The 23242-nt window shown below is 43.5% G+C and overlaps 4 long non-coding RNA genes across 8 annotated transcripts in view; 1 reads left to right on the top strand and 3 right to left on the bottom strand.

The window, feature by feature from the left end:
* The window catches only part of LOC121395531, an 81990-nt gene that overhangs the window by 14471 nt on the left and 44277 nt on the right, over window positions 1–23242 (top strand). For 3 of the 4 annotated variants that reach the window (XR_005962527.1, XR_005962526.1, XR_005962528.1), the window contains 4 exons: window positions 16981–17036; window positions 18652–18768; window positions 19213–19369; window positions 22416–22603. This is a non-coding gene — a long non-coding RNA (uncharacterized LOC121395531). The remainder of the gene's footprint in view (window positions 1–16980; window positions 17037–18651; window positions 18769–19212; window positions 19370–22415; window positions 22604–23242) is intronic. The other variant, XR_005962529.1, reaches the window with a different exon arrangement.
* LOC121395532 lies at window positions 1488–2761 on the bottom strand. The gene is made up of 3 exons (XR_005962530.1): window positions 2663–2761; window positions 2213–2400; window positions 1488–1674 (listed from the first exon to the last, which is right to left on the bottom strand). It is a non-coding gene; the product is annotated as an uncharacterized LOC121395532 (long non-coding RNA).
* Window positions 2756–3582, bottom strand: LOC121395535. The gene is made up of 3 exons (XR_005962534.1): window positions 3519–3582; window positions 3262–3334; window positions 2756–2838 (listed from the first exon to the last, which is right to left on the bottom strand). It is a non-coding gene; the product is annotated as an uncharacterized LOC121395535 (long non-coding RNA).
* On the bottom strand, window positions 4127–5445 carry LOC121395533. Of its 2 annotated transcripts, XR_005962531.1 has the most exons (4): window positions 4962–5445; window positions 4529–4868; window positions 4312–4402; window positions 4127–4172 (listed from the first exon to the last, which is right to left on the bottom strand). It is a non-coding gene; the product is annotated as an uncharacterized LOC121395533 (long non-coding RNA). The 2 variants fall into 2 exon arrangements; XR_005962532.1 differs by having other exon boundaries at window positions 4529–5445.

Raw genomic sequence — 23242 nt, 5'->3', positions numbered from 1 at the left:
CATGCATTGAATTGAATAAGAGACTGGAATATGAATATATTCCTGTCTACCACCCTGTCTCTTAAAGGGCAAGTAAATCCTGGACTAAACATAAACTGCATGGATTAATATCAGGGCAGAGGGGCTGCTGTACTGACTATATATCATTTGTATGGGATTGATTGACCAAACCTCTGACATCAGTGCAGATCAGTAGGACTCGGTCCAGACATGGCTTATCCCCTTCTTATATTTATTCATCCTTAGCACCTCCTTTCACCAATTTCTCCCACCCCTGCCTCTTGATTCCACCTTCACTTTTCAGTGACCCTTTTCCCTTGCACTAGAGGTCTCCCTCCTCTGTAATGTTCCCTGGCAATACTATAGAACTATAAAAAATGCAAGAACACCAATGAAATGTGTATTAAAATATTTATTTATAAATTGGATGTTATATTTATGCATTTTAGATTAATTTATACTAATTTAAGTTGGGAAGGACTCACATCCATTAGGTTCAAGTTTTAGTATAAAAGGGATCTTCCTATTTAGTAGTTGATCCAGAGGAAGGCAAAAACCCCATCTGAAGCCAGAGCCAATTTGCCTCAGAGGGGGAAAAATTCCTTCCTGACTCCCAACGGGCAATCGGACAAGTCCCTGGATCAACTTGTACTATGAGATTATGTCAGTATCAGAACTAAGAGTTTATGTCAGGGTTTAGAGTAGGAGATGTGACTGGTTGTTGAGTGGAAGGCTTGAAAAGATAGAATTTAGAAAGGAAAGAATTTGAACAGAAGAAACCATTGAGGATATCTAGTATAGGTAAATCTAAAAACAACTGGACTTGCTGAGTAATCAATGAAGATGTTTCACTACTCATCCGAGCAGCTTCTTCAGTTCAACCAGTCAGTTGAACTGAAGAAGCTGCTCGGATGATTACTCAGCAAGTCCAGTTGTTTTTAGATTTACCTATACTAGATATACCATGACCTGGATGAATGAAAATCTTCATAGTCAAACCAATGAGGAATTGGTGTTAGAAGATTGCAGGGGGGAGGCAAAAGAAAAAATTGGAGAAAAGAAGCCTCTGTGTAGGTGGAATCATTTTAGTGTGTGGTGGTGACTAAATGGAGGTGTAGTAAGAAGGGCAAGGATTAAAGGATATTTTAAAGAGGAGAAACTCTTGATGATATGTAAATAAAAGAAGATATTGGTGGAGGTGTGTTAGCACATAAGGGCTCGTGATGGAGCTAAAGTTAAATGAAAAGTCCTTGGGTAGATTGGTAATTGGATACTAATGAAAACTAAGGTCCTAATAGTGGAGCTATGGTGTTTGAAAATGTGAATGCTGCTAGTGGAGCTGTAGAGGTAGATATGAATGTTGGAGCTATGGTTCTGTGAAATGTAGATGCTTAAGGCAAGATGCTGGAGTTGTAGTAGTCTGCAAAAAAAGGAAGATGGATGGAACTATGGCACCTCAAAGTGAGGTGGAGATGTGTGCTGGTGGAGTGAGGTAAAATGAAGCAAAGACACCACTGGTGGAGATGTGGTAGTCTGAAAAGAATATGATCATGGAGCTACAGGAGGAGATAAAGTCCCTGCTGGTGTAGTTGCAGGAATCTTGAAGTTACCACTTGCTGAACTTCATCAGCTTGAAAGGAGATGTTGCTGGTGGAGCTGCAAATGCCACTGGATCTGTATGAGAAAAAAATATCAGTCAGTAATAGATCATCATTAATTCTCATTCAGAGGCATGGCATTTATGGACAAGCCTTATTCATTAGGGGTTCCCTCATGTTAGGAAGTTTTTCTCCCAGACTGATGCTCCTTTTGGAAATAAATGCACTGGCTATGGGAATAAGAAATAATGCCTGAGCCTTCTCAATCACATTCTACCCTGTTGTGTTATTGTGTGTGGCTGCTGCAGTGAGGCTAATGTCCATCAGCACAGAAAACCTTGATTTTGGGGAGGATTGTGACCAAGAAATGTAAACTTGAGCATCTTCTAGCCGAAACCCACCTCTTGTGCACAGTGAGGATTCGGGTCCTACCAATGTAGACACCCACCAGGTAGCAGGGGATCAAATTGTTATTTGTCTAGCCGAAACCCACCTCTTGTGCACAGTGAGGATTCGGGTCCTACCAATGTAGACACCCACCAGGTAGCAGGGGATCAAATTGTTATTTGTCTACCAGCTGAGAACCATTGTACTGAATGGAGATTGGACCTTACCCTGTGGATGTTTCTTTTTCCTTGGCTGTGATTTAGGAAACTCATTCTGGGCTGTTGTTATTGGCCACAATATCAATAACAGGAGAAGCCTTCCAGGGCCATTTGCAGAGCTGCTTCTTGTTCTGCCGATGTCTGTGTGCAGAAGTCACAAGCACGCCGCAGCTTTGAGAGAGCAACTCCCTTCAGTCCTGTATAGGGAAAAATCATATTTGTGATTCATGAATACTAATTAGAGCTTGCATATGATTCATAAACAAAAAAATAAAGACTGAAGACCAAATGCAAATTGTCTTACAAGGCCAATGTCACCATTATACTAAAATTTAATATTAAGTACCCCTTAAAACATGTTTATTATTCCCATTGCCATTATAATAAAACCAACTCTTGCAGCTGTTGAGTTACACTGTAAGATGGTGCAGTCGTATCAAATATAATGGATTCCCTCACCTTTCTTGGCCGGCAAGTTCTGCAGAGTCCGGAGATGTTCTTCTATCTCAGCCCTGACGATCTTCTTAGGTGGTAGTTGGGTGACGAATGGGTGCTGCAGGAGTTCTTGAGCACTCCCTCTCTCCGAAGGATCCTTTTTCAGACAGGACTCCAAGAAGGACACAAAATGCTGTGACCTGGAAAAACCAGAGATTTTAGCTTTAGCTAGCAAAAAAAAATCCCCAGATTTCCAGATTCCAGAAGCTTTTACCCAGTAACCATTAGCTATACCCCAGAATATACATATATTTTGCAGTATATCTGTCTATCTATCATATATCATCTATTTATCATCTATCTATCCCTCTATCTATTTAAATATCTATCCCTCTATCTATCGTCTATTTAGCATCTATCTATCTATCGTATATTTTTCTATCACTCTCTCATCTAGCTGTCTGTCTGTCTGTCTGTCTGTCTATCATCTATCTATCTATCTATCCATCCATCCCTCCCTCTCTCTCTCCTTCTATTTACCCAGTAACCATTAGCTATACCCCAGAATATACATGTATTTTGCAGTATATCTGTCTATCTGACACGAGCTGGGACAGACTCACCAGGTGTTTGATTGAAGCTTCGGTGGTTGGGCTTCAATTATCAGGTCCTCAACTGGATATTTCCCTGTGTATGCTGAAAGTGAAAAACATATACATCAGGTCCATCAAACATGTCTAGAAGTTATTTATTTAATCTATAGAAAAAGTTATTTTTTGCTGGAAATAGCAAATCATCCCAAATTCCTCCCATTCTGATATAGAACCTCTGCTGCTCAATGTATAAAATAAAGTAGCCACAATTGTTGTGATTCACTTACGTGGTTCTCCCTCAGCCATTTCGATGGCGGTTATCCCCAGCGACCAGATGTCACACTGCAAAAGACACACCAAAGAGCATTAGAAGGAGAGAATTGGATTATGGGTGTTTAATAAAATCTAAGTAAAAAGGCTGCACTTCTCTTTTAGAAACATATACATATATTATCATGGGTGCAAAAGTATGCAATTATGGCCAAAACAGAACAGAAAACAACTTCTAAAATAGCCCAATGCACCCCCTAGTAAATGAACACACCATGGTATATGTAAAAGTAAAAAAAATGCTTTATTATATATAAAAGTGTATACAGCAATATACAAACAATAGCAGCTACAGTACATAACACCAGTTTCACAATGCAAATGAGCAAATATATTAAAGCAGACACATTGTGCAAAAAGTTAAGAGACTCAACGTTTCGGAAAAACTCTTTTCTCTCCATGAGAAAATAACTGCTTCTATGTCCCATTAACACTGATAAGTAACTGCTCCGTGTTGTTACAAGTATTATAAGTACAACATACTTTGGTGTCGTACGCCAGGCGCTGGCCCTTCTGCCTTATGGCCTCGGGTGCCATCCAATGTGGAGTCCCTTCTGCTTCGTGGCACAACCCAGTTTGCGGGTCCAGGTCCCAGCTGTGTCCAAAGTCGACTGAAATGACAGATAGAATCCATTAATGGAAAATGACTTGTTTAACCACAATAAGATAGAAACCTGAATTATGATACCCCCTGACTCCATATTCACAGAAGCTCACCACCGTCCACTTATAACTGTAAGTTTTACTCACTGATCTTCACTTTGGCCGTCTCTGTGAGCATGATGTTCGGGCTCTTGATGTCTTTATGAACGGCCCGGTTCTTGTGGATGTGGTGCAGCCCCTGGGGAGATTGAGATGTAGGTTATAAGACTATAACAGACATAAGACTAAAAATTCCCAACAAAGAGATTGTATATATAATTGATGCAATTAAAGAAGAGTCCTTAAGGGGTAAATCTGGCCTTACCTTTAAAACCTCCTTGCAGACATAGCCAATCCAGGTCTCCTTCAGGGATTGGCCATTGGTCTTACTGATGAGGTTGTACAGAGAGCCTCCACCACAGTATTCAAGAACAATCTGCAATATATAGAAATTATTTCAGGTCATGTATTCTATCACTTCCAGTGGAGATTGTTTTGGCACAAGAGGAATGAACACGATACAGTAAATCATTTCTTACTTCCAAGAGCTCCGATGAGCACTCCGTGAGTGGAGCCCTGTAGTAGGCTCCATAGTAAGAGGCGATGTTCTTGTGGCCTCCGAACTGCTGGAGAAACTTCAGCTCCCTGCAGACTGACTCTTCATCCTGGAGTGGAATAATAGAAATCCCTTTAGTTTACATAGGCAACTACACAAATAGGATTGATATATAGTGATTGGAATTATAAAGATACAGTACTCGGCTGATGTTGGCGATCTTCACCGCTACCACGCCTCTACGATGGTGTCGTCCCTGTAATACAGACAGAAAGGTTGACTTATATACAAGTAGGAAAGAGAGGGTCTAATGCAGCCCCCAAACCAGAAGCTTGATATGTCTGCCTAAATCATTGTGTGATTGTGTCTAGTGATCACAATCTTGTTCAGTTCCCCTACTCTCTAGGAATTGGTTGGTAACTTACCTTGTAGACGTCTCCAGTGCCGCCCTCTCCAACAAGCACATCCTTGGTCAGCCGACCATCAGGAGGCTGGAAAATAAAATAGAAAAAAGAAGGATTTTATTGATAACATAATATTCCCCAGGGTACAAAACACGTCTCACTTCCGGCAGTAGCGGCGAGTGTTTTACCCTCCTTTCTACTCACCTCATAAGTCTCGGAGAGGGTTCTGGATTCCGCCTGTGGCCGAAGGAGAAGAGAAAGAGTCTATTACATTCTATACTTTATCTGTACCTGTTCTCTATTCAGCAAAACCCTAAATTCAGCTCAAACAGTAGCAGTTGACTTACCTTCCTCCAGGGGGCGCAGAATAGCATTGCGCCTAAGTTTTTTAGCTCTTAAAAGAGCTGTTGGGTTATAAAGAGATATCAGCTGACGTCAAAGGAAGATGTTTTTCCAAACGCCAAAAATCAGATGGAATATCACTGAATATCTCAAACAATCGCTGTGAAATCACTCGGAAAATCACTCTGAAAATCGCTTCAAAAACGCTGTGAAAACGCTTCGTCGCTCGCAAAATTCACTGTGTGGGGAAACCGAAAGACAGAAGAGATTGTAAACTCACATGCACCAGTCCTCTCTGCTATACATATCAGGATTCACTGCCTTATATAAGTATTCACACCCTCAACCAATTCTCCCATTGTACAAAAACAAACCCTAAACTTATATATATTGTTTATCTGTTTTATCTGTTATTTTTATTCTGACCATAAATTCTAAAATCTGATTTCCACTGGCAAAAAACAAAATTTACCATCAGTTTTTCCTTTTGCATCAACAGCATTAAAGCAAATTCCCCTTTAAATGAAATGAAATTAAACAGGTTGCAGCATTTCCCTGTATTGGCACCATCCATTCTTCCCTCTATTATAATATGAGGCCCGGTCCCTGCTGACATGCAGCCTCTCAACTTCATGATATCACGGTAAAAGGACTAGTACAGGCTGCAGGTCTGACAAGGGATGCTGGGATTTGTAGGTCAGTAACAGAAGATTATAGGCTGCCGGTCTGGCAGGGGATGCTGGGATTTGTAGTTCAATAACAGCTAGAAAACTACAGGCTGCAGGTCTGACAAGGGATGCTGGGATTTGTAGGTAAGTAACAGTTAGAAGATTATAGGCTGCAGGACTGGCAAGGAATGCTGGGATTTGTACTACAGACTGCAGGTCTGACAAGGGATGCTGGGATCTTACTACAGGCTGCAGGTCTGACAAGGGATGCTGGGATTTGTACTATAGGCTGCAGGTCTGACAAGGGATGCTGGGATTTGTACTTTAGCCTACAGGTCTGACAAGGGATGCTGGGATGTGTAGGTCAGTAACAGTTAGAAGATTATAGGCTGCAGGTCTGGCAAGGGATGCTGGGATTTGTACTACAGGCTGCAGGTCTGACAAGGGATGCTGGGAGTTGTACTACAGGCTAGAGTTCTGACAAGGGATGCTGGGATGTGTAGGTCAGTAACAGTTAGAAGATTATAGGCTACAGGTCTGGCAAGGGATGCTGAGATTTGTACTACAGGCTGCAGGTCTGACAAGGGATGCTGGGATTTGTAGTTCAGTAACAGTTAGAAGACCAAAAGCTGCAGGTCTGACAAGGGATGCTGGGATTTGAAGGTCAGTAACTTAACTGTTAGAAGATTATAAGATACAGGTCTGACAAGGGATGCTGGGATTTCTACTATAGGCTACAGGTCTGACAATGGATGCTGGGATTTGTACTACAGGCTGCAGGTCTGACAAGGGATGCTGGGATGTGTAGGTCAGTAACAGTTAGATGGTTATAGGCTACAGGTCTGACAAGGGATGCTGGGATTTGTACTTTAGGCTGCAGGTCTGACAATGGATGCTGGGAGTTTAACTACAGGCTGTAGGTCTGACAAAGGATGCTGGGATTTGTAGTTCAGTAACAGAAGACCACAAGCTGCAGGTCTGACAAGGGATGCTGGGATTTGTAGTTCAGTAACAATTAGAAGACCACAAGCTGCAGGTCTGACAAGGGATGCTGGGATTTGTGCTACAGGTCTGACAAGGGATGCTGGGATTTGTGGTTAAGTAACAGTGAGAAGACCACAAGATGCAGGTTTGACAAGGGTTGCTGGGATTTGTACTACAGGCTGCAGGACTGACAAGGGATGCTGGGATTTGTCGTTCAGTAACAGTTAGAAGACCACAAGCTGCAGGTCTGACAAGGGATGCTGGGATTTGTACTAAAAGCTGCAGGTCTGACAAGGGATGCTGGGATTTGTGGTTAAGTAACAGTTAGAAGACCACAAGCTGCAGGTCTGACAAGGGATGCTGGGATTTGTACTACAGGCTGCAGGTCTGACAAGGGATGCTGGGATTTGTAGTTCAGTAACAGTTAGAAGACCACAAGCTGCAGGTCTGACAAGGGATGCTGGGATTTGTACTAAATTCTGCAGGTCTAACAAGGAATGCTGGGATTTGTAGTTCAGTAACAGAAGACCACAAGCTGCAGGTCTGACAAGGGATGCTGGGATTTTTAGGTCAGTAACAGCTAGAAAACTACAGGCTGCAGGTGTGACAAGGGATGCTGGGATTTGGACTATAGGCTACAGGTCTGACAAGGGATGCTGGGAGTTGTACTATAGGCTACAGGTCTGACAAGGGATGCTGGGTTTTGTACTACAGGCTGCAGGTCTGACAAGGGATGCTGGGATGTGTAGGTCAGTAACAGTTAGATGGTTATAGGCTACAGGTGTGACAAGGGATGCTGGGATTTGTACTTTAGGCTGCAGGTCTGACAATGGATGCTGGGAGTTTAACTACAGGCTGTAGGTCTGACAAAGGATGCTGGGATTTGTAGTTCAGTAACAGAAGACCACAAGCTGCAGGTCTGACAAGGGATGCTGGGATTTGTAGTTCAGTAACAATTAGAAGACCACAAGCTGCAGGTCTGACAAGGGATGCTGGGATTTGTGCTACAGGTCTGACAAGGGATGCTGGGATTTGTGGTTAAGTAACAGTGAGAAGACCACAAGATGCAGGTTTGACAAGGGTTGCTGGGATTTGTACTACAGGCTGCAGGACTGACAAGGGATGCTGGGATTTGTCGTTCAGTAACAGTTAGAAGACCACAAGCTGCAGGTCTGACAAGGGATGCTGGGATTTGTACTAAAAGCTACAGGTCTGACAAGGGATGCTGGGATTTGCGGTTAAGTAACAGTTAGAAGACCACAAGCTGCAGGTCTGACAAGGGATGCTGGGATTTGTGGTTAAGTAACAGTTAGAAGACCACAAGCTGCAGGTCTGACAAAGGATGCTGGGATTTGTACTACAGGCTGCAGGTCTGACAAGGGATGCTGGGATTTGTAGTTCAGTAACAGAAGACCACAAGCTGCAGGTCTGACAAGGGATGCTGGGATTTGTACTAAATTCTGCAGGTCTAACAAGGAATGCTGGGATTTGTAGTTCAGTAACAGAAGACCACAAGCTGCAGGTCTGACAAGGGATGCTGGGATTTTTAGGTCAGTAACAGCTAGAAAACTACAGGCTGCAGGTGTGACAAGGGATGCTGGGATTTGGACTATAGGCTACAGGTCTGACAAGGGATGCTGGGAGTTGTACTATAGGCTACAGGTCTGACAAGGGATGCTGGGATTTGTACTACAGGTCTGACAAGGGATGCTGGGATTTTTAAGTCAGTAACAGCTAGAAAACTACAGGCTGCAGGTGTGACAAGGGATGCTGGGATTTGTACTATAGGCTACAGGTCTGACAAGGGATGCTGGGATTTGTACTACAGGCTAGAGTTCTGACAAGGGATGCTGGGATGTGTAGGTCAGTAACAGTTAGAAGATTATAGGCTGCAGGTCTGGCAAGGGATGCTGGGATTTGTAGGACAGTAACAGTTTGAAGATTATAGGCTACAGGTCTGGCAAGGGATGCTGAGATTTGTACTACAGGCTGCAGGTCTGACAAGGGATGCTGGGATTTGTAGTTCAGTAACAGTTAGAAGACCAAAAGCTGCAGGTCTGACAAGGGATGCTGGGATTTGAAGGTCAGTAACTTAACTGTTAGAAGATTATAAGATACAGGTCTGACAAGGGATGCTGGGATTTCTACTATAGGCTACAGGTCTGACAATGGATGCTGGGTTTTGTACTACAGGCTGCAGGTCTGACAAGGGATGCTGGGATGTGTAGGTCAGTAACAGTTAGATGGTTATAGGCTACAGGTCTGACAAGGGATGCTGGGATTTGTACTTTAGGCTGCAGGTCTGACAATGGATGCTGGGAGTTTAACTACAGGCTGTAGGTCTGACAAAGGATGCTGGGATTTGTAGTTCAGTAACAGAAGACCACAAGCTGCAGGTCTGACAAGGGATGCTGGGATTTGTAGTTCAGTAACAATTAGAAGACCACAAGCTGCAGGTCTGACAAGGGATGCTGGGATTTGTGCTACAGGTCTGACAAGGGATGCTGGGATTTGTGGTTAAGTAACAGTTAGAAGACCACAAGCTGCAGGTCTGACAAGGGATGCTGGGATTTGTACTACAGGCTGCAGGTCTGACAAGGGATGCTGGGATTTGTAGTTCAGTAACAGAAGACCACAAGCTGCAGGTCTGACAAGGGATGCTGGGATTTGTACTAAATTCTGCAGGTCTAACAAGGAATGCTGGGATTTGTAGTTCAGTAACAGAAGACCACAAGCTGCAGGTGTGACAAGGGATGCTGGGATTTTTAGGTCAGTAACAGCTAGAAAACTACAGGCTGCAGGTGTGACAAGGGATGCTGGGATTTGGACTATAGGCTACAGGTCTGACAAGGGATGCTGGGAGTTGTACTATAGGCTACAGGTCTGACAAGGGATGCTGGGATTTGTACTACAGGTCTGACAAGGGATGCTGGGATTTTTAAGTCAGTAACAGCTAGAAAACTACAGGCTGCAGGTGTGACAAGGGATGCTGGGATTTGTACTATAGGCTACAGGTCTGACAAGGGATGCTGGGATTTGTACTACAGGCTAGAGTTCTGACAAGGGATGCTGGGATGTGTAGGTCAGTAACAGTTAGAAGATTATAGGCTGCAGGTCTGGCAAGGGATGCTGGGATTTGTAGGACAGTAACAGTTTGAAGATTATAGGCTACAGGTCTGGCAAGGGATGCTGAGATTTGTACTACAGGCTGCAGGTCTGACAAGGGATGCTGGATTTGTAGTTCAGTAACAGTTAGAAGACCAAAAGCTGCAGGTCTGACAAGGGATGCTGGGATTTGAAGGTCAGTAACTTAACTGTTAGAAGATTATAAGCTACAGGTCTGACAAGGGATGCTGGGATTTCTACTATAGGCTACAGGTCTGACAATGGATGCTGGGTTTTGTACTACAGGCTGCAGGTCTGACAAGGGATGCTGGGATGTGTAGGTCAGTAACAGTTAGATGGTTATAGGCTACAGGTCTGACAAGGGATGCTGGGATTTGTACTTTAGGCTGCAGGTCTGACAATGGATGCTGGGAGTTTAACTACAGGCTGTAGGTCTGACAAAGGATGCTGGGATTTGTAGTTCAGTAACAGAAGACCACAAGCTGCAGGTCTGACAAGGGATGCTGGGATTTGTAGTTCAGTAACAATTAGAAGACCACAAGCTGCAGGTCTGACAAGGGATGCTGGGATTTGTGCTACAGGTCTGACAAGGGATGCTGGGATTTGTGGTTAAGTAACAGTGAGAAGACCACAAGATGCAGGTTTGACAAGGGTTGCTGGGATTTGTACTACAGGCTGCAGGACTGACAAGGGATGCTGGGATTTGTCGTTCAGTAACAGTTAGAAGACCACAAGCTGCAGGTCTGACAAGGGATGCTGGGATTTGTACTAAAAGCTACAGGTCTGACAAGGGATGCTGGGATTTGCGGTTAAGTAACAGTTAGAAGACCACAAGCTGCAGGTCTGACAAGGGATGCTGGGATTTGTGGTTAAGTAACAGTTAGAAGACCACAAGCTGCAGGTCTGACAAGGGATGCTGGGATTTGTACTACAGGCTGCAGGTCTGACAAGGGATGCTGGGATTTGTAGTTCAGTAACAGAAGACCACAAGCTGCAGGTCTGACAAGGGATGCTGGGATTTGTACTAAATTCTGCAGGTCTAACAAGGAATGCTGGGATTTGTAGTTCAGTAACAGAAGACCACAAGCTGCAGGTCTGACAAGGGATGCTGGGATTTTTAGGTCAGTAACAGCTAGAAAACTACAGGCTGCAGGTGTGACAAGGGATGCTGGGATTTGGACTATAGGCTACAGGTCTGACAAGGGATGCTGGGAGTTGTACTATAGGCTACAGGTCTGACAAGGGATGCTGGGATTTGTACTACAGGTCTGACAAGGGATGCTGGGATTTTTAAGTCAGTAACAGCTAGAAAACTACAGGCTGCAGGTGTGACAAGGGATGCTGGGATTTGTACTATAGGCTACAGGTCTGACAAGGGATGCTGGGATTTGTACTACAGGCTAGAGTTCTGACAAGGGATGCTGGGATGTGTAGGTCAGTAACAGTTAGAAGATTATAGGCTGCAGGTCTGGCAAGGGATGCTGGGATTTGTAGGACAGTAACAGTTTGAAGATTATAGGCTACAGGTCTGGCAAGGGATGCTGAGATTTGTACTACAGGCTGCAGGTCTGACAAGGGATGCTGGGATTTGTAGTTCAGTAACAGTTAGAAGACCAAAAGCTGCAGGTCTGACAAGGGATGCTGGGATTTGAAGGTCAGTAACTTAACTGTTAGAAGATTATAAGATACAGGTCTGACAAGGGATGCTGGGATTTCTACTATAGGCTACAGGTCTGACAATGGATGCTGGGTTTTGTACTACAGGCTGCAGGTCTGACAAGGGATGCTGGGATGTGTAGGTCAGTAACAGTTAGATGGTTATAGGCTACAGGTCTGACAAGGGATGCTGGGATTTGTACTTTAGGCTGCAGGTCTGACAATGGATGCTGGGAGTTTTACTACAGGCTGTAGGTCTGACAAAGGATGCTGGGATTTGTAGTTCAGTAACAGAAGACCACAAGCTGCAGGTCTGACAAGGGATGCTGGGATTTGTAGTTCAGTAACAATTAGAAGACCACAAGCTGCAGGTCTGACAAGGGATGCTGGGATTTGTGCTACAGGTCTGACAAGGGATGCTGGGATTTGTGGTTAAGTAACAGTGAGAAGACCACAAGATGCAGGTTTGACAAGGGTTGCTGGGATTTGTACTACAGGCTGCAGGTCTGACAAGGGATGCTGGGATTTGTAGTTCAGTAACAGAAGACCACAAGCTGCAGGTCTGACAAGGGATGCTGGGATTTGTACTAAATTCTGCAGGTCTAACAAGGAATGCTGGGATTTGTAGTTCAGTAACAGAAGACCACAAGCTTCAGGTCTGACAAGGGATGCTGGGATTTTTAGGTCAGTAACAGCTAGAAAACTACAGGCTGCAGGTGTGACAAGGGATGCTGGGATTTGGACTATAGGCTACAGGTCTGACAAGGGATGCTGGGAGTTGTACTATAGGCTACAGGTCTGACAAGGGAAGCTGGGATTTGTACTACAGGTCTGACAAGGGATGCTGGGATTTTTAAGTCAGTAACAGCTAGAAAACTACAGGCTGCAGGTGTGACAAGGGATGCTGGGATTTGTACTATAGGCTACAGGTCTGACAAGGGATGCTGGGATTTGTACTACAGGCTAGAGTTCTGACAAGGGATGCTGGGATGTGTAGGTCAGTAACAGTTAGAAGATTATAGGCTGCAGGTCTGGCAAGGGATGCTGGGATTTGTAGGACAGTAACAGTTTGAAGATTATAGGCTACAGGTCTGGCAAGGGATGCTGAGATTTGTACTACAGGCTGCAGGTCTGACAAGGGATGCTGGGATTTGTAGTTCAGTAACAGTTAGAAGACCAAAAGCTGCAGGTCTGACAAGGGATGCTGGGATTTGAAGGTCAGTAACTTAACTGTTAGAAGATTATAAGCTACAGGTCTGACAAGGGATGCTGGGATTTCTACTATAGGCTACAGGTCTGACAATGGATGCTGGGTTTTGTACTACAGGCTGCAGGTCTGACAAGGGATGCTGGGATGTGTAGGTCAGTAACAGTTAGATGGTTATAGGCTACAGGTCTGACAAGGGATGCTGGGATTTGTACTTTAGGCTGCAGGTCTGACAATGGATGCTGGGAGTTTTACTACAGGCTGTAGGTCTGACAAAGGATGCTGGGATTTGTAGTTCAGTAACAGAAGACCACAAGCTGCAGGTCTGACAAGGGATGCTGGGATTTGTAGTTCAGTAACAATTAGAAGACCACAAGCTGCAGGTCTGACAAGGGATGCTGGGATTTGTGCTACAGGTCTGACAAGGGATGCTGGGATTTGTGGTTAAGTAACAGTGAGAAGACCACAAGATGCAGGTTTGACAAGGGTTGCTGGGATTTGTACTACAGGCTGCAGGACTGACAAGGGATGCTGGGATTTGTCGTTCAGTAACAGTTAGAAGACCACAAGCTGCAGGTCTGACAAGGGATGCTGGGATTTGTACTAAAAGCTACAGGTCTGACAAGGGATGCTGGGATTTGTGGTTAAGTAACGGTTAGAAGACCACAAGCTGCAGGTCTGACAAGGGATGCTGGGATTTGTGGTTAAGTAACAGTTAGAAGACCACAAGCTGCAGGTCTGACAAGGGATGCTGGGATTTGTACTACAGGCTGCAGGTCTGACAAGGGATGCTGGGATTTGTACTACAGGCTGCAGGTCTGACAAGGGATGCTGGGATTTGTAGTTCAGTAACAGAAGACCACAAGCTGCAGGTCTGACAAGGGATGCTGGGATTTGTACTAAATTCTGCAGGTCTAACTAGGAATGCTGGGATTTGTAGTTCAGTATCAGAAGACCACAAGCTGCAGGTCTGACAAGGGATGCTGGGATTTTTAGGTCAGTAACAGCTAGAAAACTACAGGCTGCAGGTGTGACAAGGGATGCTGGGATTTGGACTATAGGCTACAGGTCTGACAAGGGATGCTGGGAGTTGTACTATAGGCTACAGGTCTGACAAGGGATGCTGGGATTTGTACTACAGGTCTGACAAGGGATGCTGGGATTTTTAAGTCAGTAACAGCTAGAAAACTACAGGCTGCAGGTGTGACAAGGGATGCTGGGATTTGTACTATAGGCTACAGGTCTGACAAGGGATGCTGGGATTTGTACTACAGGCTGCAGGTGTCACAAGGGATGCTGGGATTTGTACTATAGGCTACAGGTCTAACAAGGGATGCTGGGATTTTTACTATAGGCTGCAGGTCTGACAAGGGATGCTGGGATTTGTACTATAGGCTGCAGGTCTGACAAGGGATGCTGGGATTTGTACTAAAGGCTACAGGTCTGACAAGGGATGCTGGGATTTGTACTACAGGCTGCAGGTCTGACAAGGGATGCTGGGATTTGTATTATAGGCTGCAGGTCTGACAAGGGATGCTGGGAGTTGTACTAAATTCTGCAGGTCTAACAAGGAATGCTGGGATTTGTAGTTCAGTAACAGAAGACCACAAGCTGCAGGTCTGACAAGGGATGCTGGGATTTTTAGGTCAGTAACAGCTAGAAAACTACAGGCTGCAGGTCTGACAAGGGATGCTGGGATTTGTACTACAGGCTGCAGGTCTTACAAGGGATGCTGGGATTTGTACTACAGGCTGCAGGTCTGACAAAGGATGCTGGGATGTGTAGGTCAGTAACAGTTTGAAGATTATAGGATGCAGGTCTGGCAAGGGATGCTGGGATTTTTACTACAGGCTGCAGGTCTTACAAGGGATACTGGGATTTGTAGGTCAGTAACAGTTAGAAGATTATAGGCTGCAGGTATGACAAGGGATGCTGGGATTTGTACTATAGGCTACAGGTCTTACAAGGGATGCTGGGATTTGTAAGTCAGTAACAGTTAGAAGACCACAAGCTGCAGGTCTGGCAAGGGATGCTGGGATTTGTACTACAGGCTGCAGGTCTGACAAGGGATACTGGGATGTGTAGGTCAGTAACAGTTTGAAGATTATAGGCTGCAGGTCTGGCAAGGGATGCTGGGATTTGTACTACAGGCTGCAGGTCTGACAAGGGATGCTGGGATTTGTACTACAGGCTGCAGGTCTGACAAGGGATGCTGGGATTTGTACTACAGGCTGCAGGTCTGACAAGGGATGCTGGGATGTGTAGGTCAGTAACAGTTTGAAGATTATAGGCTGCAGGTCTGGCAAGGGATGCTGGGATTTGTACTACAGGCTACAGGTCTGACAAGGGATGCTGGGATTTGTAGTTAATTAAGAGCTAGAAGACTACAGGCTGCAGGTGTGACAAGGGATGCTGGGACATTCAGGACATGAGTAACAGTGACTGGGAAGTTGCAGCTCCAAAACTTTTTCCTTTAAAGCTTTTTAAGAAGTCAGTTTTATATACAAAGTAAGATGCAAAGAAAAATATGGATATTAATAGTATTGGAGGGGAAACACCAAGTGGCCAACTGTCGCTCCAAACTTTTACTGAAAAGCTTTTTAATAAGTAAATGTTATATACAAAGTGAGATACAGAGAGAAATATGAATATTAAGAGCATTAGAGGAGAAACCTGAACAGCAAGTGGCCAACTGTCAACTGTCACTCCAAACACTGTCAGTGACCCCTGTTATATGGGAACATGGGAGATTTCAGACTTCTCCCCTTAATAATTTCCTAACTTTCCCTTAACAGCTTTATTAAGAAGTAAATGTTATATACAAAGTGAGATACAGAGAGAAATAGAAATATTAATAACATTAGAGGAGAAACCTGAACCGCAAATGTCACTCCAGATGTTGCTATAGTGACCCCATTATATGTTAACATAGGAGATTTCAGACTTTTTATTATTTCTTAACTTGCACTTATTTTAAATATAAAGCAATTGGAATCCCAAATATAATGTTATACTTTCTGTATTTAGCCTGACAGGTGTGTAGTCTCCCTGCATCCCTGTTCCTTCCCCCAATCCCAACTCTCCTATAATCTATTTAAATGACAAAACCAAGGCTAATATCCCAGGTGCCACCTCGTGACTCAATTTAGTAGTGATTTTCTTCATTTATATCATTATTTTCCATAAATTGTCTCCCAGTGTGTGCTGTGCATCCACTTACCTCTGATCCCAGAAATGAAAGTGAGAAATCCGTTATTTAACTGTCAGTTGTCCGTGCGGCCAAATGCCAGGATGTACTTCTGTGTATTTATCCTGAGTTGTCTGTAGTCTGCCTGTTTCCCCATTCCTCCCATAATGATATTTTCTATTAGAATATACACAAAACCAAGGCTAATATCCCAGGCACTGGCCAGTGTCACACTCAAATAGCGATTCCCTTCATTTCTGCCATTATTTCCCTTAATGCCCCCGTGTATCAATGCTCCGCTCACCTCTGATCCCAGAAATAAGAAAGTGAGTTTACAGCCAATCACGTTTTATGTTTATAACCTGATAGTGATTGGCTGCAAGTTCGGCACATGTTTACATGCTGTTTAGATAAGTGGGACCCCAGTAAGGAGATGTGGGGGTTCAGCTCATGAATCTTTGATAAGGAATATTAATTCTAATGGACAATGTTAGGCTGGGAGAAGCAGTCCTGCTCTCTTGCACACCTCAATAAAACCACACTGACAAAAACAGAAGCTCAACATAATGGCAGTCTTTTTCATGGGACAGATTTATATATTTGAGTTGTCTGCCACATGTCATCTGTCTCCATTTCCTGTTCTTTAGACCAAGTGACCAATGCAGAAAATATTCCCCCGGACCAGAAACTTGTGTAAATGCTGGTAAGTGACAAATACTCAGGCTTTTCTGCTGGGAGTGTAAGGGACCTCCGTGCCGAGTGCAGTGCTAATATATTTGCATATTCTAAAGAAGTATGGGGCGTTTGACTTGCTTTGGTTAGACTTGCTTTTGGGGTGTTGGCTGGACAAAGAGATGGGATGGTGCGCTGAGCTTGACTCTGCAAAGAATTAGGCCAGGGCCATACCCTTTAAGTTGCCACCGAACATGCCTTCAGAAATGTTTTTGAACTAACGTAGCTACTATTGAACCTCATCCGAATTCTCCCCTCATTCTCCTACTTTGACCACACTCTACTTGTGACTCCTTTGTAATTCCAGGTTGTATTTCCCTGAATGCATTAAAAACACATTTTAGGGTGTCACCTGATAGGGAACTGAAGCCTGTATTTGCTTGTGTGAAAGCAGGGATGTAATGGGCTATCCTCCTCCTCCTACTGTGCTTCTGGCAGGCACCTCACTGCTCATTTGAAACACAGGCAGGAACTGTAGCATCTATAAGATATGAATTTCTTTTAACCCAGAGTGAAACCATATCTGTTATTGCCAGCAAGTTTGAGGGGTATTTTTATTTATGCTTTATCTCATTTAAGAATCCCATGTTTATTGGAAGGGGACCACTGGCTCTATATTGGTACAGGAGCCCAGTGATGCTGACAGTATTGTTAGATATGCAGTGAAGCAAAGAATTACAAATTGATGGACAATAAGAATTACTCTCCCATTTTGGCATGTTTGACCATTTGGGAGGTTTAGACAGTGTCGGACTGGGACACCAGGGGCCCACCCAAAAACCTTTGACAAGGGCCCACCAATTAATCTTAGACCAGGGGCCCATTATTTTTCTTCCTCTCCTCACTCAACTTCTATTCTACTAGTCTCTTTTCCTTACATACTATACTCTATTTTTCTATATTTAGCCTATTTGTTCTCATAAAAATAGGGAATGGCCATGGAATAGGCCAAATGTTTAGCAGCATGAGGGCCCACTGACACCTGGGCCCACTGGGAGTTTTCCTGGTATCCCTGTGGGCCAGTCCGACACTGGGTTTAGATAATTCTGAGCCATTAGTGGATTGAGTTGAATGCATTTCTGTTGGTTGTGCTAAAAGAATCAATGCCACAGCTATTTTCAGCTTGTCTAATTTATTCATGTAGTTGGGCTGACTTTATGGAGGAATAGTTTGATACCATTTGCATGCACGCTCAATTCTCAGAGTGCCATACTTTATATGGAATTGTGATGCTTCAATTGGCCTGTAATGTGTGTAATATTACCCTTCGGCATTGAGCCCCAATTTTATGATGGCCTTAGTGCTTCCCGAGAACTGCGTTATTTTTTTCAGGTGGCTCTGACTAACAGGAAAAAATGTGGGAGTACAAAGGGCTCCATCGTCCAATCAATGGATAGAATGCTACTGTATATTTAGATGCAGCATTTTCACATAAGGGCTATCTTATCTTTCGAGACCTATAATGTTTAGGGGTGTTGTTTCCCTTTAAGACAGTGAAATCCTATTGACTGGAATGTTTCTGCCATGTCATAACTTATCTGGCTCTTCTCATTTATCTCTTCTATCACTGTCTCTCCCTACAACAGGTCTGCCAGGAGGATGTCTAAGAAACATCAGCAGAAGATCCTCATAAAAATGAAGGAGACGCATCTGGAAAAAGAGACCGCACAATCTTAATACTCACCATGCAAAAAACGAAAAGGGTACGGATGCCTATAAGCTAATGAAACTGCATCAGCCCCAGTGACCACATTTTCAATTCTTTAGGAATGATTTGTTTCCATTCTTTGCAGGAGCCCAGTAACCCTGGCTGCTTACTTGCAGGAAACTGGGAAATTTCTTGTGCAGCGGAGTTTTAAATTAAATCCATGTCCATCATGGTACTTTGCTGTTAACTTGCAATTGATTACCTTTTAGACAGACAAGGCTGAGTCTCACATAGTCATCAATTTACTTCCCTCATAGCACATACGCAGACAAATTATACTCTCTGGTCCCCCTGCTTACATCCATCCAGCACTGGCTTAGATTCTACTGTGTTGTGTGTTTCTGCCAGTGCAAGTTTGATTCTTCTTGAGAGACGGCAATGAAAAAGATGTGACTCTTGTCGTAAGAGTGCGCTGATTTGCTACTACTTTCTTTTGCAGGTCCAGTACTAAAGACAGTAATCAGGGACCAACCCACAAGCAAGTTAGCAGCGGGGGAGGATTTAGCCCTCAGACAGAAACCAAGGTTCAGCAGACTTCTACTTCAACTAGTGCTATTATGTAGAGAAGCACAGGATCCTCAATACTATGACTGAAGGTAAACAAGTTAGGGACCGCCATATGGGGTTTACCTTGACGTGGTATGGTGGCCTTTCAACTTTATGATCATAACTTTGTAACTAAAAACCCCTGTCTTTGTGAACACATGCATTTGCATATCTACTGAATTACTTAGACAGGGGCCCAGGGAATGTGCACTGACCCATTTGGCTATGTCAGTAGCACTTCCCTTATACTTATATACATTTCTACTTAGTAATGTGAGTGCTCCCACAACCCCCTCTTGTATTGGCCAACCCACAAGCAGCCATCATGGCACCACCTCTCCAAAACCAAAAGCCCAACTGACCATGCCTAATAAACTGTAGGTAACCTAAGGAGGTAAACCTATTTTCAAACTCCCACGAAGCAAGTTGTAGGGATACTGTAGCTCAGCACTGCCCTGCCTTCATGATTTGCACTGTAAACTTACCATAGTGTTGTTCAACATTAGAGTGGACAAGGGTCCATGACCCTTGTCCACTCTAATGGAAATCATAAGTCAATTAGCAGACTAGTAGTCATCACGACTTTCACTTTCTTCCTTAGTTGGGTGCACGTCCTCCAATGGCCACTTTCCACTGGCAATACTGACAAAGAAGTTAGTCCAGCACCCGCAGTTGATAAAAGACCCGCAGTTGATAAAAGACCGCATGATCTGAAACGTTGCTGTAATCCCCTTGCACCAATAAAGGCTGTTTTATTTAAAACTGCGGGTGCTGGACTAAATTCTTTGTCACTATTTCCATAAGTCATACAGGTTTGTTTTTTTTCAGGAGGAGGAACATTCTGGCGAAGTCTAAAAATTCAGTAGAATAAGTGCTTGAGAAAATGCAAGTATGTATTTTGTGGTCACACCCTCATTGCACTTCCGCCTAATGGTTTTAAAAATTAGTGGTGAGCACAACTTTCCCTTGTTTGTTATAGTTATACAGGAGCAGTGACCAGCTCCATGTTGTAGCTCCCGCCCTTCCCAGCTATAGTCAGGTGATCCCACTGGTGTCTAATAAAAGGGCAGCCAAGTTTGGGAGTTTTACTTTGAAAGCAGCTAGTAAGTTGCAGGTAAAACTTAGTTCCTTTGTAAATTGTATAATGAAGCAATAAAATTCTTAATGAATCAGATGAAAATTTAGCGTAGGACTGGCCAGATATGGGATGATTTTGACGTAGTTGGCCAGCTTAAATATATTGCAATATATGGACAAACAATCCCTGTTTTGTTTAAAGGGTAAGGCATTTTTCAGTAGCAGTATGCACAAAATGTCTCTGTCTTAAATATATTGATAATGTGTTGAGAGTAGAGGACCTCTTGTATTTGTCTATATGTATTTTGTGGTCACACCCTCATTGCACCCCCGCCTAATGGTTTTAAAATTAGTGGTGAGCACAACTTTCCGTTGTTTGTCATTCCATGAAAGTTGCCATATCTGGAGCAGGTGTGCACATATTAGTGGGATTAACTATATTTCCCTGATCCAATCCAACATGAAAATTTGGCTTAATTCTTTCTAAATAAGTCTGTCTCCTGCCCTTCCAATACTGGAACTTTGTAAAGAGACGTTAGATACCATATCTGTTATCCTTGGCATTATCTCTTACCAAATTTGACCATACAATTACCTTCATCTGGGACTACTGGCAACTTTCAAAGGTCAACCATGACTTGCTTTGCATGGCCCAAAGGCCCTCAGATTTTTCATGGTTCATCAATGCCTGAGTAACTTTGGATGAAATGATTAACCAGCAACTCCTCTGCATTTGGTACCACCTCCATCAAATCATAAGCTACTAACAGAAGAGTCTGGCCCAGAGGAAAGATTGATCACCTCCAAATAGTCATGAAGGGGCCAAGGCTGAAGGAAAAATTAACAGACTTAAAGGAACAGTAACACCAAAAACGGTGTCCTAAAGTAATGAATATATAATGAACTGTTGTGTTGCACTAGATTCCAGAATTTCACCTGGAATCATCACAGTCCAAGCTGTCAGACAAACAAGAAGAAATCTACCCGTTGTTTTTCTGTTGTCTCCCTGTCTGCTTAACCTGCAATAACCATTTGACTTCAGGTCGGATCCCACACTTTTCTAAATGCAGAGCCCTGAGGATTTGCATAAGAATAGCACCCAATCTGACCGGAAGTCAAATGCTTTATATTACCACAGCTTTAGCAGACCGGGAGACACACCATTGAGAAAAACCTGAATGGAACTGCACTGCAAATTCTTATGGCAGGTTTTTTTATGTCATTCTGTCATTTGGCTTGTAGCCCCTCTGACCACCAAGGATCATTATAGGCCTCTTCTATCTTTGTTTTCAATAAAGGAGGGCAGGGGTGCATGAGAAAAAAATCCAACGGCACAGAAAGGGAAAAGTGAACTGGATCAGAGTGAGAGGTAGATAACAAAGAGAGAACAGTGAAACAAAATAAAGAAAAGGTGAGGGAATACTAAAATAAGAAAAATAAAAGAAAGCTCTGATAAAGATAAGAGAACTGAGTAAAAATAGAGGCCTGAAAAAGTACTGGCTGTCAATGAACACTTTTCTGTAGGAGAATAGACACTCCCATTCTTCATTTCAACCTAGAGTATCTCATCTGCTCTTACATAATGGTTTTTCAGAGGGGTTTTTCTTTTTTAAGGTTGTTTTTGCATCACTGCACTTTGCACTGAAGGGGGGTATTATTTTAAAAGATTTGTATAAAATGTCTCCTTTAACAGACTATCAGGAAAAAGTGTGGCTTTCCTAAGCTAAATTGTGAATCTGAACATCCTCCATGGTTGCATCTTGCAATACTATGTATTCTGGGCCAGTACCCATTTAAGGTGGGCAGGCTCACTGGTTGGTATGATGGCGCTGGTCATGCCTCTGTATAGTTCATACGTTGGAGGAGCAGTATTTTACCATGTGGCTAAAAGTTTGGATTTGTAACTTTGGAGTTGACCACAACATGGCATTGATCTGTCTTGTTATGAGCGTTTCCTATCATGGCCATTGACTGCTTGCCCATATTCCAGCTGCATCTGTCTCTCTTTTTTAAATGTAGATAGCCTTTCTGGTTCCATGATTCAAGAAGGCTTTGAGCTGGCTACAGCATAAAGGGCCAAGGAGCGCCAGGAGGTTGAGAAGTGCTTGGCAGAGATGGAAGCTCAAAAGAGCCTTTTGGAAGAAGAGACCTGAAAGCAACGGGAAGAGGAAGAAAGGGAAGAGATCAATCAGCTGAGGCAAGAGCTGGTAAGTGCATAACTGTGCATGCTGCAGAGGCAGGGTAAGCCAAGACTGTGTTAGGTGTAGTGATGGTTTGCCATCCAATGGCCTTGTTTAGACCACCTCGTGTGAATTCTGATTTGTCCATGAACCACTAACCTTGTGCTCATTGGTACCCAACACACCCATAAAGAATGAACTGCACTGACTGCTGCGGGGGGCACATGGTATGAACTGTACACAAATAGTAAACAATTTTTTTTTCTCTCCTGTGTTTCACGTGCACAAGGCACAGCCTATCAGGAAGTTCAAAGCTTTGGAAGTTAAAGCCAGTGACGTCCCACTTACTGTCCCCACATCCCCTAACTTCTCGGACAGGTTTAAGTGCTGATGTGCTCCCTGTACTAAGGCAAATCCAGATTTCGGGTGGTGGTTACCTATTCATGCCCTGGACCATACAGTCTATTGTACAAACAAGTGTCCTTTAAATAGTGGCATGAATCCGGGCAAAGATCTGCTCATTGGGGGGGTTATGTGAATACTATATTATATGGCCTGGAGGGGCCTGTTTTTAGGTCTCCCTGTATGTGAATACTTATGTTTTTATTATGTCCTGTAATAAACTGTGGAAATGTAAAGTTTGTCAATTGCCTGCTCAACTTTTGT

Source organism: Xenopus laevis, chromosome 7L, assembly GCF_017654675.1.
Source record: "Xenopus laevis strain J_2021 chromosome 7L, Xenopus_laevis_v10.1, whole genome shotgun sequence".
In the NCBI taxonomy this organism is placed as follows: Eukaryota; Metazoa; Chordata; class Amphibia; order Anura; family Pipidae; genus Xenopus; species Xenopus laevis.
This window is presented reverse-complemented; position numbering and strand designations above follow the sequence as displayed.